Source organism: Berghia stephanieae, chromosome 14 (genome assembly GCF_034508935.2).
Source record: "Berghia stephanieae isolate SIO BIC M18660-M18661 chromosome 14, UCSD_Bste_1.3, whole genome shotgun sequence".
NCBI classification, from domain to species: Eukaryota; Metazoa; Mollusca; class Gastropoda; order Nudibranchia; family Aeolidiidae; genus Berghia; species Berghia stephanieae.
The window spans coordinates 24,247,733-24,254,984 of NC_088373.1; positions in this window are offsets into that span (position 1 = coordinate 24,247,733).

Below are 7,252 nucleotides of genomic sequence, written 5' to 3' on the forward strand. Positions count from 1 at the left end.
AATGCGTTCATGAAACTAAAGCCAATCCTCAACAACACAAATATCTCCATCAGAACACGAATGAGATGCACCAAATGCTATGTGTGGTCCATTTTCTTTTATGGTTGTGAAACGTGGGCACTAACCGCACAGACAGAACAACGTATTGAAGCTTTTGAGATGTGGACGTACAGGAGAATACTGAAAATACCTTGGAAAGCAAGAAAAACAAACATCGAAGTCCTCGACCTAATGGGCCAAAAACAAAAAGAACTTCTTTTGACTGTGAAGCACAAAAAGCTGTCATATTTTGGACATATGCGAAGACATGATAGTCTCGAAAAAAGGATAATGGAGGGAAGAATTGAAGGAAAGAGAGGCAGAGGAAGACAAAGGAAATCCTGGACAGATGGCATCAAGGAAGCTACAGGACGGCGCATGGCAGACTGTAACGAGGCTGCAATGGACCGTGAAGGATGGAAGGCCATGACATCCGACCTCTGGAAAGAGATGGAACCCGGGTAAGGTAAGGTAAGAATAGCGACCCACGGGCGGCATGTCTCGACATACACGTCATATCATGTTGGCTTGGGACCAAGTCTTCGCCATTCTGTCCCCCACGAGTGTACACAGCTCCCGGGTGTTGTCCATTCCTGTTTCAACTAGCAGACAGTCAATGTATGTTGTATTCTGCCTGCCTCTGTTTCTGATTCATTCAAGTGGTTCCCATTGCACAAGACTGCTTGCAATCTCCTCCTTGTGTCTCCAGCGTTGTCCCGCGGGTCTCAATCTTCACTGTTGTATCTTCGAAGTCACTGGGGGGAGGTCGCCGTGGACCTCTTCATTTGACACGTGATGTTTCCAGCTTATGTTGAAGACCATCTGCAACATACGAGTATAGCAGCCGTCCAGTTGCTTCTCAGGGGCTTTTTTGAGAGTCCGTGTCGCTGCTCCATATGGTTGCACTGACTCCACCGTTGCCAGAAACGGTCTCTTCTTTATTTCCTTCTGTAGATTTTAAAGGAAACACAACATTTAAAAAAATGAGCTTTTGTATAGTGCAATTTCCAGTAAATGAGCTCAAAGCTCTTTACAAGAGAACACTGGCCAACAGCATTTACCATTAAATTAGGACGGGACATGGCGCCTGTTACACGATCTTACATTTTTTTTCTGACAGAGACACCGCTGTTACCGGCCAGGTACTCATTTTACACCTTATTATGGTGAGAGAATGAGAGTAAAGAGCCTTTTCCAAGGACTCAGTTATGCGCTGAGCGAGGCTGGAACTCAGGACTTTCCGCTCCGAAAGCGAATGTCATACCACAAGACCACATAAGAAGTCTTCAAACCATGAGAGAAAATGTGTTATGTCCATTCGTTTGTTAGTAGAACATCGTCCTATAGTGCAATTCGTATCATGTGGGGCGAAATGGCCGAGTGGTTTAGGCATTGCACTGTAGCCCGGAAGGTCCCGGGTTCGAGCCCTGCTTCAGGCACTTTCGTTTTTTTCCTTTGGCAAGATTATCTACTCCAATTTGCTGATTAGGATAACGTTGGTGATTCCTGTTGACATCAGACATCTTGTTTGATGAATTATCTATATTCCTTCACAGAATGCCTTGGCAACGATATCTTATGATGTTGTGAGGTTATATTTTGAATTTGAAGTACTATGGAACAGGAGTTTATACCGGGTTTTGTAACTTTTAAGTGTTAGTAACAATTGCTTGCACCCATGTGCCAAGCTGAATCAAATGACCAATCGTGATGTTGGATTTTTAAAAAGCTATGAACACTTTTCACTAAGTGCGTCACTTTGAGTACATTTTGCAATGTGACCAATGACAACGAGAACATGGAAAGTTAATATAGATCATGCCCATTATTAAGGGTGGACAAATGAAACTGTGCGAGATGTCTTTCTAAAGGGTATGTCTTTTTTACGAAACCCGCCGAAACCCGCCGAAACCTGCCGAAACCTCCGAAACCCGACGAAACCCGACAAAGTTATGGGAAGTAGGTAGCAGTGGTGAGTGAACCTGAGACTAAGGGAAGTGTGCACCATTGGGGAGTGAACCTGGGACTGGGTTTCGGAGGATTTTGTCATGTCAGGTTTCGGCAGGTTTCGGCGGGTTTCGGCGGGTGTCGGCGGGTTTGTAAAAAAGACACACCGCTTTCTAAAGGACACGTTATAGTCGAAGTGTCCAATGATGTCACCACCAGAAAGCAGATAAAAACTGAGATTGAAAGAGCGAAAGAAAGGTGAGATGAATAATTCATCCTGTTTTATTTATAAAGCGGAAACCCGAAACGTCCATTTTATCTGTTTTCGTAAATTAAATTGAAGCTAAACTCTCTCCTTACCGATCATTTTCAATATTTTCCCAAAAATGGCAGGCTCACCCATCAGAAAAATGGATTGTTAAAACTCAAGCAATCTCTCTAGATACAAAGCAACGTTAGGTTCTTATTAATTAAACAAAGATCATTGTGATGCGAAAAATAAATCTAAATAAGAAAGAAATGTCACTATTTTGCTGATGGTGGTAAGGAGAGGGTTAAAAACTTGAGCTTTTATAAACTTGAGCTTTTATATAGCGCAATATCCACTAAACGTGCTCAAAGCGCTTTACAAGGGGTCCCTGGCCAACAGCAACACATAACTTGTAGGACGAGACATGACGCCTGTCAGGCGATATTACAATTTTTTGGGACAGAGACAACGCTGTTAACGGCCAGGTACTCATTTTACACCTGAGTACGGTGAGAGAATGTGAGTAAAGAGCCTTCTCCAAGGACTCAACTATGCGCCGAGCGAGGCTCGAACCCAGGACCTTCCGATCCGAAAGCGAGTGTCATACCACTAGACCACATAGCCGCACATAGCCGGGTTAAATTCAATTTCACATTGTAATTTATTTCTTCGAGCTTCGAGCAGCAACATTTACATTGCATCCTACACTTAAAAATAAAGGGTAATGAGAGCATCACAGTTCCGGCTTCTTTTTAGCTGAATTCCAATTAAACGGCATGCAAATACGAGGATTCGACGAACCGGAAACCACGGGGTTTTTTTTTTCCAGGTACCAGTTTGTTATGGTACAATGACTTCCATCCACAACAGGAATGTGTTATCCTTGGGAAGAAATGCATTCGCGAGAAGATCGAGGGTGGGTGGGGTGGGGGGGGGGGTGCGTGGAGGGGCAATTGAGACTATGGTACCATTACTATAATCTACAATAACATGAATGTGTTATCTTTGGGAAGAAATGCATCCTGGATATGATCGTCCAGGTTGGGGAGATAGAGAGAGAGAGAGAGAGAGAGAGAGAGAGAGAGAGAGAGAGAGAGAGAGAGAGAGATAGAGAGAGAGAGAGAGAGAGAGAGGTAATTTGGAAGAGACGGTCTACTGGATAAAATAAATACGTTATGAGCATTTGTATAGCACATTTCCACGTATTTACCATGCTCAATGCGCTTCACAATGTTTTATTTATTTCCCCCAGGGGAACCATATTATAGAACTACAGTACATCCGTTTCATACATTACCAATAATAGTAATAGAGATCATTTTTGTCCTAACACTCTTACAATACCCGTCACTACCTATAACCAGGTACTCATCCAACACATGAATCGACTGTGGTAACGTGAAAACATCATTAGACACACACATACACATACACACACACACACACACATTATATATATATATATATATATATATATATATATATATATAATATATATATATATATATATATATATATATATATATATATATATATATATACCAGTTGATTAATTAATTCTAAAGTGAAATAAATAATTATTTCTTCTTATTTGTTTTCTATCTAGCCTAGTGTAAAACTAACATTATATATATAATTGAATTGTGCTTTTATAGAGCGCAATATCCACTAAATGTGATCAAATCGCTTTACAAGGGGTTGTCACGTCTATGTAGGAGGTTGGCAAGGAAGGAGATAGGTATAGATAGGAGTTAAATAGTTTTCCCCATAGACAACGTCGGGTGCCAATTTTATTCCATTTTATTGAGGCTTAAATTTTTCCTGACACTTTGACTGATAGTAATAGAATGTTTTAAGTTTAAAGAAATAGGTAATAGTCGAGTGGTAGAGTATTGGCACGTTGTATAGGGATAGATAGGTTCAGAAGGTAAGTATTAATCCCGTTAAAGAGAAGTGATTTTATATACATTACAGAATTGCCTCATACAATAACAAGATAACATAATTAGCCAAACAATAATAATGCGGGTTTTAATTCATTGAAGGCATTCTATGAGTATTGGTCTCCACCCCGTATCACAAAGACTATTCATTTCTCTTTTGACAGGCCTTAACTGATTGGCATGAGAAGTTTCCGTTATAACTGACAACAGGCGTTTAGGTCAGCAATCTGTAATCTGTTTCGTATTAGGCGTTTGGCTTGGTCTTTCACAGGATGTGGTCTGACATTACACTGATTCACACTGGGTCATTCAACACTGAAGTGTTTGTTGATAACATATTCATGCTGGATGATTAAAGGCTGACGGTTACGGTCATAACTGGTCTGTGAAAGGATCTGTGAAAGATACCGGAGCAAATCTTTGACTAGGTTGCAACATTTTAATAGTGAATGAATAGTGGAGTCTTGAGGGATTCCAAATAATACCCTTGACATCTCCACAATCCATGAGTTAATCCATAAATGAAATCAATGGGGCACATTGAGTTAGCCGGATGGGGAAGGATATGTATCAATGAGAACATAATAATCAATGCATATAAATACTAAATAGAACTATCAAGTATTGGCGATAGCACATTGATAATTCATTCCCTTTGAAGGGATAATATTTACACTACAATACTATAAAACATGTATAAGTATATATATATATATATATATATATATATATATATATATATATATATATATATATGAATGAATATTTTTATAGGAAACATAAGTATCAATAAAGAGTTATTGATTCCTATTAATTTTTGGTTGTGTCTAATTACTGCCAGGCGAAAACACAATATTAATTATCACTCCTACACACTAGTATAATTGCATTAATTAATAATAACACAATGTAAATTTTTAACTGACCCTTGTGCGCACAGTTTTTTTCGCTATGAAGGGTTTTTGAGTTTTGTATTGAGCAGTGAGCTCTAAGTAGATGAAATGGAGAGAGACCGTTACTCTCCCCAACTTTGACTTATAAAGGTTATCGACCGGAGTTGGAGAATCTCAAATAGCCAATAATATTACAAGATTTTGGTAGGCCTAGTTTATTATTGGTTGTTGTCCGTAGTCCAATCGGGTTCTGGGTGTCGTAAACTGTAGCGTCTGTGAATGTCTAATTAGGTTGGTTACCTCCCGCTACGAGTGTCAAATCTTCCACATGTTGACATATAGGGGCGAATTGCAAGTCTAAATGCAGGTTACCTCCACATGCCCGCAAATTGCCGAAAATAATTATGTTGCTATGCATTCTGTTCGTGGTTTCATCACATTTTTTCATTTGTTCTTGCTTTTTTATATTCAGAATTGAAATAAATAAATCAATGAATAACAATGTGAAATTGAATGTAAGCTTCAGTTTAATATACGAAAACAGATACAATGGACGTTTCGAGTTTCCCCTTTACCAACAAAACAGGTTGAATGAAACACTACAGACGAATGAGGTAATGTTGTAATGACGTTGTTAAAATGCATAAATAAAAACATTGATGGGCAGGAAATTGCATGCTACTTTGTGAGGAAGCACGAATTAAAATAGAGCAATAGAAATTTATAAAAGGTGCGTAATTAATGAAGTCAAAAGAGAGGACGCGGGGAGGAACTGTGTAATGCAGTATAGAAAGTGAAATAATAAAGTGTGGACTATTGTTGGAAAATAAATACAATGGAATTGGAATTAAATACAAAATATAAAGGATGTAGGTATTAATATACTCATCAGTGGCAGTAGCAGCAGCAGCAGAAGCAACAGTAGAAATTTTAGTAGTAGTAGTAGTAGTAGTAGTAGTAGTAGTAGTAGTAGTAGTAGTAGTAGCAGTAGTAGAAGTAGTAGTAGTAGAAGTAGTAGTAGTAGTAGTAGTAGTAGTAGTAGTAGTAGTAGTAGTAGTAGTAGTAGTAGTAGTAGCAGTAGTAGTAGTAGAAGTAGTAGTCTTAGTAATGTTGAACATAGGGATGGAGAAAATAAAGACAGGCATTGCAACTTTGACACGGCGCCGCCAAGTCTGGGACTTTTTTGGTTATAATGGGGAAGGCTGCTATATTTTTCTACTATCACAAATGATATGAACACGGGACTGGGACAGTCCTGTCCCGTTGATTTTGTAGCATTTCACAACGGCTTGGGGGACACAACGTGACTGTTTTGTCCAGTCCCAATAGGTGCAGTAGGTTTTTTCTTCATTACATAATATGTTACAGATTTAGGACAGACTGTCCCAGGACAGTCGGTCCTAGTGCGGCACCCCCCTAACTGAGCTATCGGTAAGTAAAAATTAAATATATAAAGTAACACCCCAATTGAAGTCGTTTTTACTTTTTAAAAATCAAAAGATCTATGAAAAACAGATTAACATTGTTCATATTTTCATCACACTGACTTCTATTTTAACTCTCTCTTTATCAATCATTTTCAGTAATTTGTCAAAATGACAGGCTTGACCCAGCAGAAACATTGAATCTTTAAACTCATAAAACCTCTACAAAACAACATTATGTTCTTATTAATTAAACTAAGATCATTCTTCAAAGTTTGTGATGTACAAAATGAATCTGAATAAGACAAAATGTATATTGTGTCGTAACAAATGTGGCGATTTTGCTGTAGGTGGTAAAAAAAAGATTATGCCTTTGCGCCAAGATATCGTCTTCTAGTCATTCCACGAAGGAATATAGATAACTCATCAAACAAGATGTCTGATGTCAACAGGAATCACACATGTTGTCACAGTGAGATCACGTCGCCTAGGCATTCCACGAAGGAATATAGATAATTCATCAAACAAGATGTCTGATGTCAACAGGAATCACACATGTTGTCCAAGTGAACAAATCTTGCTCAAGGAAAAAGACGAAAGTGCCCGAAGCGGGACTCGAACCCGGGTCATCCGGATCACCGTGCAATGCCTTAACCACTCGGCCACTTCGCCCCCCTGGTGGTAAGGAGAGGGTTAAATATCAAATGAATTGTTAAGCCTTCAATAAGGTAGATACGAAACAGACGACCAAAACAG